We start from the raw sequence: 12,108 nt of genomic DNA, 5'->3' as shown, positions 1-12,108 counted from the left end.
AACCTCCAACCCAAATTTCAAGAAATTTTGGGAATTTTTGGTTAGATGACAAATTTTTGGGCAAAACACAGGGTTTTTGCTAAAATTCTAGAGCTCCAAATGACGAATGGTTTGCATTTTTGGATTCAGCATGGAAAATCATGACTACTGGTTTCTGGGCAAGAAATTTGGGCAAGATCTGAGTCTCCTGGAGGTCAAAAAACACCCAAAAATGGCCTCTCTGCCCCTTTTTTGACATACATAAAGCAGTCTTGGGAGAATGAAGATTTGGAGGGGCAAATGAGCACCAAATTCAAAAATTCTAATTGGGTTAGAAAGTAGACAGGACAGGATTTCCAACAAGCCCACTTGGGCACATTTTGGACACCTGAAAGTGCCCCAAAACAGGCCCCAAAATAGCACGGCTCACAGAGGAAAAATTGCCAAATTTGCTTCCGTTTCCTGAAATTTCGATTCGCGACTTCTCCAAGTGGGCCCGCTCATCTACACTTCAGTTTTTTGGGACCAAAGGCGGCATTTAAAGCATTTTATCTCCATATGGGCTTCTATCCAAGTGGCGAAGGAAGGTAAACGGTCACCCAAGCCAAATGTCATGTTTGTAGCACTGCACCTGTAGCTGATGGATGGCTCTTCATCTCCATTTTGTAATGATTCGAGTAAATCCCCAACCCTTGGGAATTCTATCTCTTCATGGAACATTCTATATATTGTATGCAAGATATTTGCAAAGTGTTGGTTGGCTTGTAACTTCTGGGAGACTGTGGGAAAGAAACTCTATTTCTTCACTGTATATTTTTGACAGAGAATTAATGAAAGACAACGACTCTGTTTCATGAGATTCTTGTGGTTGTGAGTGTAGCAAATGTGTCTCTTATGTTTTCATATGTATTTGTTATGTTTCATAATTCAATTCATGTTCATTTCCAGTGAAATTTTCTGAGTGAGATTAGGTAAAATTCAATTTTATTGCTCTGCCTGTGGAAAAATTCCATGTTCAGTTTTTTTCTTCTGTTGAAAAGGATTCATGTAACTATGCCATTTTCACTCTCTTCAGCAATCTATTCATTCTGAGTTACTTCAAACTAAATTGCTACACTTTCCGCCTGCCTTGCCTCATGGAATAATCTGTGCCTTTGTATTAAATTCTCTGTTCTTTGCTGACCGTTGGTCCCATACCATCCCATAAGCTCGGTCATTCATAAAAATTGTTTCTTGTACCCCTATTCACTTACTAGCCTAAGGTAAATATTTCATTGTAAGTCATCTCAGACCATTTTTATTTATCTATTCACTGAGCATGACTCGGAGAGAGCCCTCTCCTGTTCTGTTAGGGCTAGCTACCAGACTGAGCGTGGTTTGTGGTTACCTTGAATTTTGCCTTCCTTTAGCCTAGGGCAGATTTAGGTGCTAACATAGTGGTGACTCCACTGGGGATTCTAATCAAACTGAAATAAAATCCCCTTGTTTCATAATAATTCCAAGCTTCCGGATGATGAGCTTAGGATTGGATAGGCTGAGTAAATTGGTTGTGTCCTGTGATTTTTCTCAATAGCACGCTGGCTTCTAGATGATATACCAGAGCCAATCCAAACCCGAATCCTCCTCACATCTACGAAAACCGCAATTTGATTCCAAGACTCCTTCGTCAAGAAAGCACCATAACTCCCATGTTCAAATCCCATTCATGCCCGGACCTTTTCCTTTTTGAGTATCTTGAAGAGCTAGAGTTTGATGAGTAGTCTGAACTATCATTGTTCGAAACAAAATCTGAAAGGGCGGTTGACTCTACTGTCCACAATCCACAGTTTCTTGTAGACGTAGAGACCGAAAGAGCTAACCAGTCAATTGATAATTACATTATAGCTCAGTCCCAAACTCCAATTGCCAGCCCCTTACAAACTGTGCACACTCCTCCAACACCTCCAAGGTCAAATCCACCAAGAGTGATGGATGCCCGCTTCGCACCCCTTGTTCTGCCCCAAGTTCTAGATGATATGCCCTTAGATTGTCAAAGAAAAATCTCGTTTTTTGATGGCACTCCTAACAGCATTACTGCTCAGCAACATGTAGATAAAATGGTAGACTTCTATAAATTTCACGAGATCGATGAGGAGAACGTGGCAATGAGATTCTTTGTGTAGACATTTGCAGGGGAAGTGAGGAAATGGTTCAGAGGTTTGCCGGCAGCATGTATCGCTACCTTGGCTGAACTACAAAGAAAATTTTTAAACCGATGGGAAGTAAAAAAGAATCCCCTTCAAATTCTGGCTGAATATGAACAAATGAAATGAAACCCCGGTGAGTCGGTCCAAGATTATTGTGTTAGACTTAATGCAGTCTATAACGAAATTCCAGATCATCTAAAGCCACCTGTGGGACTAGCTATGATGAAGTTTCCAGATGGTTTTGATGCTGACATGGCCTATGAATTAAGAGAGAGAGAACCAACCACAATGGAAGACATGCAGAAAATCGTGGTCAGTGTTGAAGCAAATCTGCAGTCCAAAAGAGCTAGAGCGAAAGTAGAAAAGAACGTCACTGTTAAGGAAGAGTCTTCTTCAATGGATCAATTACTCAAAAAAGGTAGAGCAAATGCTAGAAAGGGTGAAGCTTGACAAGCCTGAGCCACAAGTCGGAAATCCTAACTTTTGTGGCCAGCAGCAGCGACAATATAGAATTAGATAGAGAGATCAGCAACCCCAAGAGCATACAACACAACAACCGGTACAAACACCTTTGCAACAAAATTTTGTGCATGGAACGGAGTCAGATGAGGACGAGAATGTAATAGGTGAAGAAAACCACCTTTTTACTCCAGATGAGCTGCCTACTTACGTTACCGAAGAAGAGGAGTGTGCAGTGAGCTCGACTGCACACAAAGATGCAGATTTCATTCTAGCTAGTGACACTGTTTTGGAAGAAGAATCCGAGGAATATCAAAGGGGGTATATGAATGCTTTGTCCACACAGTAGCAACGATATTCACTCAGAAACAGAGATGTGCCAACAAAACCAATTCAGAAAAAGAAGGAAGTTGAAACATCAAAGAACGATTCATCAGCTATACAAAGAAAAGGAAAAGAGGCGGTTGGTCCAGAGAGCAGAAAATCAAAATCAACAGAACAGTCATAGCAGCAAGCTGCATCAAAAGAAAAGGAAAGGAAAGAAATCCCAGTCAAAGAGGTAGAGAAGAATCCTGCTTTTAGCTTAGAAAATGAGATTTCTAAGTCAAAGGTATCCATTCCCTTGACTGAAATAATGAAGAACAACAGTTATAGAGGACAGATATCCAAAATGTTGAATTTGGACCCAATGTCCGACATGGTGAATGTAGAAGATGATCAACTTGAAATGATTTTTGGACCAGCATCGAATGGTGAGTCTCCTGATAGTGCTGTGCCACCCTTTTACATCAGTTTAAGATTGCATGATTTTCTGTTACATAATGCCATGTTCGACTCCGGAGCTTCTCACAATCTCATGCCCAAGGCTATCATGGATAAGCTCGATCTGGACATCACCCGACAGTACCATGATCTCTATTCATTTGATTCCAGTAGAGTGAGATGTATAGGACTCATCAAAGACTTGGTGGTGAGTTTGGATCAGTTTCCCATGAAAAATGTTTTGATGGATGTGGTGGTAGCAAATATTCCTCCAAGGTTTGGCATTCTTTTTTCCAGGTCTTGGGTAGTGAAATTGAAAGGGTCACTATAGCTAGATTTCTCCTGTGCAACTATTCTGGTGTTCGGACAAATGAGGAAATTATACCGGGAACAAAAAATGAAATATATGATCATAAGCAAGGAGAAACCTATAAATCATCCAATTAACTATGTACATACAGATTTAGAGTCTTTTGTTTTGTTTTCAGATAGTTTAAATGATATAGATAGTCAGATAGTAGAAGTAGATGACATTCCAGAAATAACAGAAAATTTCAGAGAAATTTTGAAGAAAGAAGGACAAGAAAAGAAGAAAAATGTTGGGCAATTAGCTGAAAGAAATGGACAACAAGCAGTCAAGGCACAACAAACAGATTTCTAGCACTTACAAGAGGAGGAAGAAGGCTTGTGGACCATGGATTTTGATGGAGAAGTAGGAAATGATGGTGCTGGAATTGGAATTTGGGTACGCAATCCTTTCTCCGCCCCAAACAAATTGCCTAGTAACATGAGGGTTTGCTCCTACGAGCTGGCCTTTGAGTGTTCAAACAATGAAGCTGAGTATGAAGCTCTGATTGCTGGCTTGAAGATTCTTAGAAAGCTGAATGCTAAAAGGATTTCGGTATATGGCGACTCCGAATTGGTAATAAAGCAGGTCAGAGGCGAGTATCAAGTAAAGCATCCTAGGATGTGGGCCTACCGTAATGCAGTTTTAGACATCTTAAAATTATTTTCAGAATACACCTTGACATGTGTGCCCTGTATTCAAAATAGTATTTCTGATGCTCTTGCCAAGGTAGCAAGTAGTTTGAGGATCCCCCTGAACTCCATCAATAAATTTGAAATCCATGTCAAGCATCGTCCAACCATTCCAGACAATCAGAGATATTGGCAAGTATTTCAAGATGATGAGGAGATTAAGGAATTTCTGCAAAACAAAGGCAAGTTTAAAGAAACCTCAATCGATGTAGAAAATGATGATGACAAAGGGAATGGTACAGATGAAGTGCAGATCAATGAAATGGACGTGTTGCAGCTGAAGAATAACATTATTCCTAAAGGCCTGATACCTCTAGAAGAGATTTTTGATCAAGATGATGTAGCCCGCAAGCCAAAATTGCAGCCAACAGAGAAGGGTGTAGAAGAGGTCAACATCGGAACAGCTGCCAATCCTAAGCTGGTAAAATTGTCTAAAGCATTACCACCAAAGATCAAGGACAAATACATCCATTTGATGGCTTCATTTGCAGATGTATTTGCTTGGGATTATTCTGATTTAAAGACCTATGATACCAACATAATTCAGCACACGATACCCATCAAGCCAAATCAAAAACCATTTAGACAGGAGCTGAGAAGGATAAATCCAAAGTTGCTGCCATCTATCGAAAAGGAAGTAAATAGGTTGTACAAGTCAGGTATCATAGTGCCCATCAGATTTTCACATTGGATCTCTAACTTGGTGCCTGTATGAAAAACGACAGGTGAGATCCGCTTGTGCATTGATTTCAGAAATCTCAATAAAGTCTCATTGAAGGACAACTATCCACTGCCCAAAATGGACCATATACTTCAGCGAGTAGTGGGGGCATCTTGTATGTCACTGCTTGATGGTTATTTCGAATATAACCAAATTTCTATCCATGAAGATGAAAGAGACAAGACAACGCTCACCACTCCATGGGGAACCTTTCATTAAACCAAAATGCCTTTCGGTTTAAAGAATGAAGGAGCCACATTTCAACGTGCAATGGACTTGGCTTTTGCGAATGAGAAGGATGTGTTTTTGGTGGTGTACTTGGATGATTTGATAGTGTTTTCCAAATTTGATGAAGAGCACATGTACCATCTAAAAACTGTCTTTGAAAAATGCAGAAAATATGGTTTATCGCTGAATCCTAAGAAGAGCTTGTTCGCCGTGGAGGAAGGCAAATTACTTGGGCATATTATTTCAAAGGATGGCATTCATATTGACCCAGCACGTGTGCAAATAATTCAACAAATCGATCTGCCCATGAATAAAAAGGAGATACAATCGTTCAATGGTAAGATGAATTTTCTGCGTCGCTTTGTGCCTAATCTTGCTGAACACTTAAGAGAGATGACCAACATGCTTAAGAAGGACATCTAGGTGAAATGGACAGTGGAGGCAGTAAAATCTTTCAACTTGGTCAAATTGGCCCTTTCTTCAGCTCCAGTCCTAGTAAGCTCGGACTACACTTAGGATTTCATATTGTTTTAATTTTCTTCAGAGCACACCATGGAAGCAGTATTATTGCAGAAAAGAGATGATCAAGAAAGACCCATTGTATTTTTCAGCAGGGCTATAAGAGATGCAGCTTTAAAGTACAACATCATTGAGAAGCAAGCCCTGGCATTGGTGAAGGCATTGAAGGATTTCCGGGTATACATCCTACATTCTCACATTTTGGCCTATGTTCCTAACGTTGTTGTAAAATATATTTTAGTACAGACTGATTCAGAAGGAAGAAGAGGCAAATGGATTGCAGCCTTGCTAGAATATGATGTGGAAATAAAGCCCACCAAGCTGGTCAAAGGACAGGGATTAGCGAAGCTAATGGCCAAATCAAACTTACATGCCTTGGACATAAATCTAATCGCTGCTATGTCCGATCAGAACAAGGAAATATCGTCAATTCAGGTACCTGAAATGTTTGCTCTATCCCCATGGTATTCAGATATAATATATGTGCTAAAAAATCTATCACCACCGCTCGGCATGACTAGAAACAAAGCGAGAACACTTAAGTTGAAGGCTACCAAGTTTTGCATTTTAAATTCTGTGCTGTATTGGAAAGATCCCAGTGGCATTTTGTTAAATTGTTTGGTGGAAGAGGAAGCTAAGAAAGTCATGGAGGATTTCCACGGAGGAGAGTGTGGTGGTCACCTTTTTTGGAAGTCAACAACAAATAAAATTTTGAGAGCAGGGTACTATTGGCCTACATTGTTTGCTGATGTGTACAAGATGGTCAAGCGTTGTCATAAATGTCAGATTTTCAAAGGAAAGTAGAAGTTATAGCCTTTGCCACTTAAGCCTATTGAGGTGAGCGCTCCTTTCCAGCAGTGGGGGTTGGATTTCATTGGAGAAATTCATCCCGCTTCTTCCGGACAGCATAGATGGATCCTTAAAGTGACCGATTATTTGACAAAATGGATTGAGGCAGCTCCCACTAGACAAGCTACAGATGTTGTAATCATTTCATTTCTCAAAAATAACATCTTGTCTCGCTTTGGTTGTCCAAATAAGTTAATCACTGATAATGCAGCAGCTTTCAAATAAAAAAGGATGGTAGAATTTTGTCATAAATATCACATCATTTTGGGTCATCCAACTGCCTATCATCCACAAGGAAATGGATTGGTAGAATCTTCGAACAAATCATTGGTCAACATTATCAAGAAGCTGCTGGAAATAAATAAAAAGAGCTGGAACAAGAGGCTGGTCCACGCGCTTTGGGCAGATCAGATTAGTCAGAAAAAATCCATTGGTATGTCACCGTTTGAGCTTGTTTATGGAGTTGATACAATATTTCCTACCTCTCTCGTTGCCCTGGTAATGATACTTCTTCAGGAGACTGGTAGTGAAGAAGATCCCATGCAAAGAAGGTTGAATCAAATGGTCCACTTGCAGCAGACAAGAGAAGAAGTTTTCAAGAACACATCCAAATTGCAGGAGAAAATAACGAAAATCTATGACAGAAAAGCAAAGCCAGATAGGTTTCAGTTGGATGATGTGGTACTGAAGTGGGATGCAAGGAATGAAGAGAAAGGTAAGCACGAAAAATTCGAGAATGTTTGGAAAGGTCCTTTCAAGATTGTAGCATGTAGGGGTCAGAATGCGTTTCTTCTGAAGGAAATGAACGGGGAAGATTGTCCAGGAGGGCCGATCAATAGTCGGCTACTCAAGCGGTACCATTGCTGACTTATTTACACTGCTGCCACTGTCATTGTAAATACCATTTTATTTCAGTTTGGTTTCAGTCTGTCAAGTTAGTTTTTGAGTCATTTCAATGTCAAGTTGCGTCAATTTTTGGTCATTTTAGTTTCATAAATGAGTCAGAGTCATGTGTTGTTTGTCGAAATGATGACTCCATAGCCCAATGGACGAAAGGCACTGTCTAGCTCCTCCAGAGATCTGCTGTTCTTGGCACCTCCAAGGAGCTACCATCCCCTATTGGAGCCAATGTTAGAGTCGGTCTAGTCAACCCTTCGTCAGAGATCAAAACTCTTTATGCATTTCATTTTTAGGTGTCCCGCTCCATTCACTCAGCTGCATTTCACTAGGAGCATGCCATAATCTGACAGAGAAGGTCATGCTAGTCATTTCCCCTCATGTCTGGTTCCTGTTGGCTTAAGTCTTTCTGTCAAATAATCAAAAAGTCCATCACAGTCAAGGTCTGGTCCTTCAACGGACAAAAGTCATTTTTGGTCATTAGGTCTAGGGATTGATCAGTTCGGTCTTTAAATATGTCCTGTAAAGTCATGCGGGCCAAAGTGATGCTCTTGCAAAGTAATGCTCCGCAGATTTCCCTCATCTTATTGATAAAATTCGACGGTTCTTCAAAACTCTGTTTTGAAGAAAACTCAAATAGTGCTATTGGTGACAAAATTTTCAAAAAGGGTCAACAATTGATTTCTTTAGGTGCAGTCATGGTTTCCATGGCCAAATGCTCTGTCATGCAATCCCTGCAAAAAGTGTCGAAAATTTCATCGTTTGAGCCCAAAATTCAAAGAAAAAGTGAAAATCAAGGTTATATTAAAGTCAGTGAAAAAGTGTTGAACAAGACATTAGAAAAGTGGGTTTTTTGAAAAAGTTAATTTAAAACATGACCTCCAAGCCTATATACACAAATACCATCATGAAACAAACTCATTGTGCAATCAAGGCATTGGGAGAAAGTTGCAAGGTCGTGAGTTGAGAAATTGAGCGATTTGGAGCAGTTGTAGGCGATTTCAGGGTGTGCGGCGCACACAGAGAGGAACGTAGCGCACACACCGGGCGGGGTGCACACAGAGCCCACCCACAGTTTATAATTACCACTAGCGCGGTGCACTCAGAGTGTGCGACACACAGAGATAAAGCACCCAGAACCTACCAAATCCACTCAAATTTTTCGAGAAGCTCATATATTTGCAAGGTAGGCTTGAAACATCACTTATGCATCAAATTTTATGGGTGATATGATGGTTTTATGCCTGTAATAAAATGAAAAAAATTTTCATAAAGAAAACACAAGAAGACATCAAAGAAAAAATGTTCTGCTAGGGTTTGTGCTACAGTGTTGTTGCTGCCAAGGTTATTCTTCCTACCCTACCCCTGTTCCTTATTACCCTATGCCATTGTCCCCATAATCACTACCCTAACACTATCAAAATCATACTCCCTTCCCCCTCCTCCTATTGCTCAATAAACACAAACTCTACCTTACAAACCCTAAAACCTTACCTTGCGAAAAATACAAACCCTACCCTATCAAAATACCCCAAAACCCCCTGTATATCCCTAAACAAAATTCTCCTATAAAACCATATTCCCATTATATTATCCCCTTCCTAATACTCCCTTGTTTAATTGCCCCTTGGTGGCAGATTATCAAAGCAACCTCCAGCTTCACTATAATCAAAGGGCAACCTAAATTCAGTTTACAAAACAGCTGTCATGGCATTCGACGTTTCATCAGAATATGAGTAGGAGACCCACAATGATACAGCTTCAGGAGAACAGGCCCACAGGAGACATCATCGGAGTGGCAAACATTTTAGAGATGAGCCAAACACCCTCACTAAGTTGTAGGCATGCCCTCTTGCTATGTCTTGTTTCCAGCACTTAGCATGTTTTGAATTTTGTCAAAGGGTGGCAAATGTCAGATTTCATCATGAGTTGGCCCGTCTTTTTGCACTTCACCTATATGGAGGTTAGTCTATCTTGGCTGGGGTCACTTTCACATTAACACCCGAAACCATATCAGTGGCAACAGGCATACAAAACGTTGGAAAATAGTGGCATAAGAAGAAGAAGGTGGAGAGGCATCATTATGAGCCTTACATTAAGGCCAGTTGTTTGAGTCAGCTTACAAGAGTCTTCCCGTTTAGATTTTTGAGAGATGAGTATGCTCCACCCATGAAATTGATCATGAAGTACTTCAGTTGTGAGGGGAGGTTTTCTCTCCTTTATGCCTATCATATCAGGTTTCTCATGCACTTTACCAGAGTGCAAATGATGAACCTCCTATTTTTCATTTGTGGTAACATAGAGAGGATGAAAGGTTTCATGCAGTACAAGACCCCTCGACAGCAGCTCAACAATGTTTATCACTTTGCTCTTATCCGGATTTTGGTAGACCATCAGTTGGGATTGCAGGGTATTTCCTGGGAGGACTTCATCTCCCGTGACTTCTTTAGCACTCCGCAGGTTGTATCAGAGGTAGAGCATGAGACAGGTGGCCCATCTCATCAGTATGAGCGCATGAGACTACCACTATGCCAGTATACATCACCTATCAGAGAGGCAGTAGGCACTTGTTTACAGCAGCAAAGCGAGTGTTATCTCCACCCAGGGTGGAAGGGGACTCGCTTCTTAGATCAACAACACAGGTACAGGACAGAGGCAAGGAGCCAATGCAGGAGGAAGGCCCATCAAGTGAACGAGAGAACGAATTCGTTCTCCTTCATGATGATGAGACAGACACAGAGCCAACACATGCAGAGCTCAAAGAGATCATCTAGGGGCAACAATCAGAGATTAAGGCCTTATCCCTTGACTTGGAGCGGGCTAAGTGGACCATGAAATACCTGGAGCAGAGAAGCAAACAACTTGAGGATCGACAAGCTGAGATAGAGTTACAACTGATCAAGGAAAACCAGCAACACATCATGGCAGCACAAGGAAGACCTATGGAGAAAAGAGATGAAGACCGAGAATATGTGTTGGAGAAGCTAAACATTCATTTGGAGAGGCTGTTAGACAAGGCCAACAAGGAACTTGCTCTATTGAGACACATGGCTTTTCATTATAGGGCACGAAACATGAGCTCCAAGGCGTGAATCAGGAATTTTGAGGTGAAATTGAGGAAAGCAACAAGAAAGGAAAAGGAGGAAAAAGAGCAAGATCAGCTTTAAATCTTGGCTGAGTCTTCCTTGGCACATCATAGCACCCCATAGAGAACCTCCAGCCCAAATTTCAAGAAATTTGGGGAACTTTTGGTCACATGACAAATTTTTGGGCAAAACACAGGGTTTTTGCTAAAATTCTAGAGCTCCAAATGAGGAATGGTTTGTATTTTTGGATTTAGCATGGAAAATCATGACTAGTGGTGTCCAGGCAAGAAATTTGGGCAAGATCTAAGTCTCCTAGAGGTCAAAAAACACCCAAAAATGGCCTCTTTGCCCCTTTTTTGAGACACAGAAAGTAGTCTTCGGAGAATGAAGATTTGGAGGGGCAAATGAGCACCAAATTCAAAAATTCTAGTTGGGTTAGAAAGTAGCCAAGACAGGCTTTCGGACAAGCCCACTTGGGCACATTTTGGACACCTGAAAGTGCCCCAAAACAGGCCCCAAAGTAGCACGGAACATAAAGGAAAAATTGTCAAATTTGCTTCCGTTTCGCGAAACTTCAATTCACGACTTCTCCAAGTGGGCCCGCTCATCTACACTTCGGTTTTTTGGGACCAAAGGTGGAATTTAAAGAATTTTCTCTCCAGGTGGGCTTCTATCCAAGTGGCGAAGGAAGGAAAATGATCACCCAAGCCAAATGTCATGTTTGTAGCACTACACCTGTAGCTGATGGTTAGCTCTTCATCTCCATTTTGTAAGGATTCGAGTAACTCCACAACCCTTGGGAATTCTATCTCTTCATGGCACATTCTATATATTGTATGCAAGCTATTTGCAAAGCGTTGGTTGGCGTGTAACTTCTGGGAGACTGTGGGAAAGAAACTCTGTTTCTTCAATGTATATTTTTGACAGAGAATTAATGAAAGACAACGACTCTGTTTCATGAGATTCTTGTGGTTGTGAGTGTAGCAGATGTGTCTCTTATGTTTTCATATGTATTTTTTATGTTTCATAATTCAACTCATGTTCATTTCCAATGAAATTTTCTGAGTGAGATTAGGTAGAATTCAATTTTATTGCTCTGCCTGTGGGAAAATTTCATGTTCAGTGTTTTTCGTCTATTGAAATGGATTCATGTAACTATGCCCTTTTCACTCTCTTCAGCAATCTATTCATTCTGTGTTACTTCAAACTAAATTGCTACACTTTCCACCTGCCTTGCCTCACAGAATAGTCTGTGCGTTTGTACTAAATTGTCTGTTCTTTGCTAACCGTTGGTCCCATACCATCCCAGAATCTCGGTCATTCATAAAAATTGTTTCTTGTACCCCTATTCACTTACTAGCCTAAGGTAAATATTTCATTGTAA

The sequence above is a fragment of the Pinus tabuliformis genome, chromosome 1_2, assembly GCF_031772625.1.
Source record: "Pinus tabuliformis cultivar Carrire ecotype Pingquan chromosome 1_2, CPIR1, whole genome shotgun sequence".
In the NCBI taxonomy this organism is placed as follows: Eukaryota; Viridiplantae; Streptophyta; class Pinopsida; order Pinales; family Pinaceae; genus Pinus; species Pinus tabuliformis.
The sequence above is the reverse complement of the archived record's forward strand: the minus strand, read 5'-3'. Positions refer to the sequence as shown.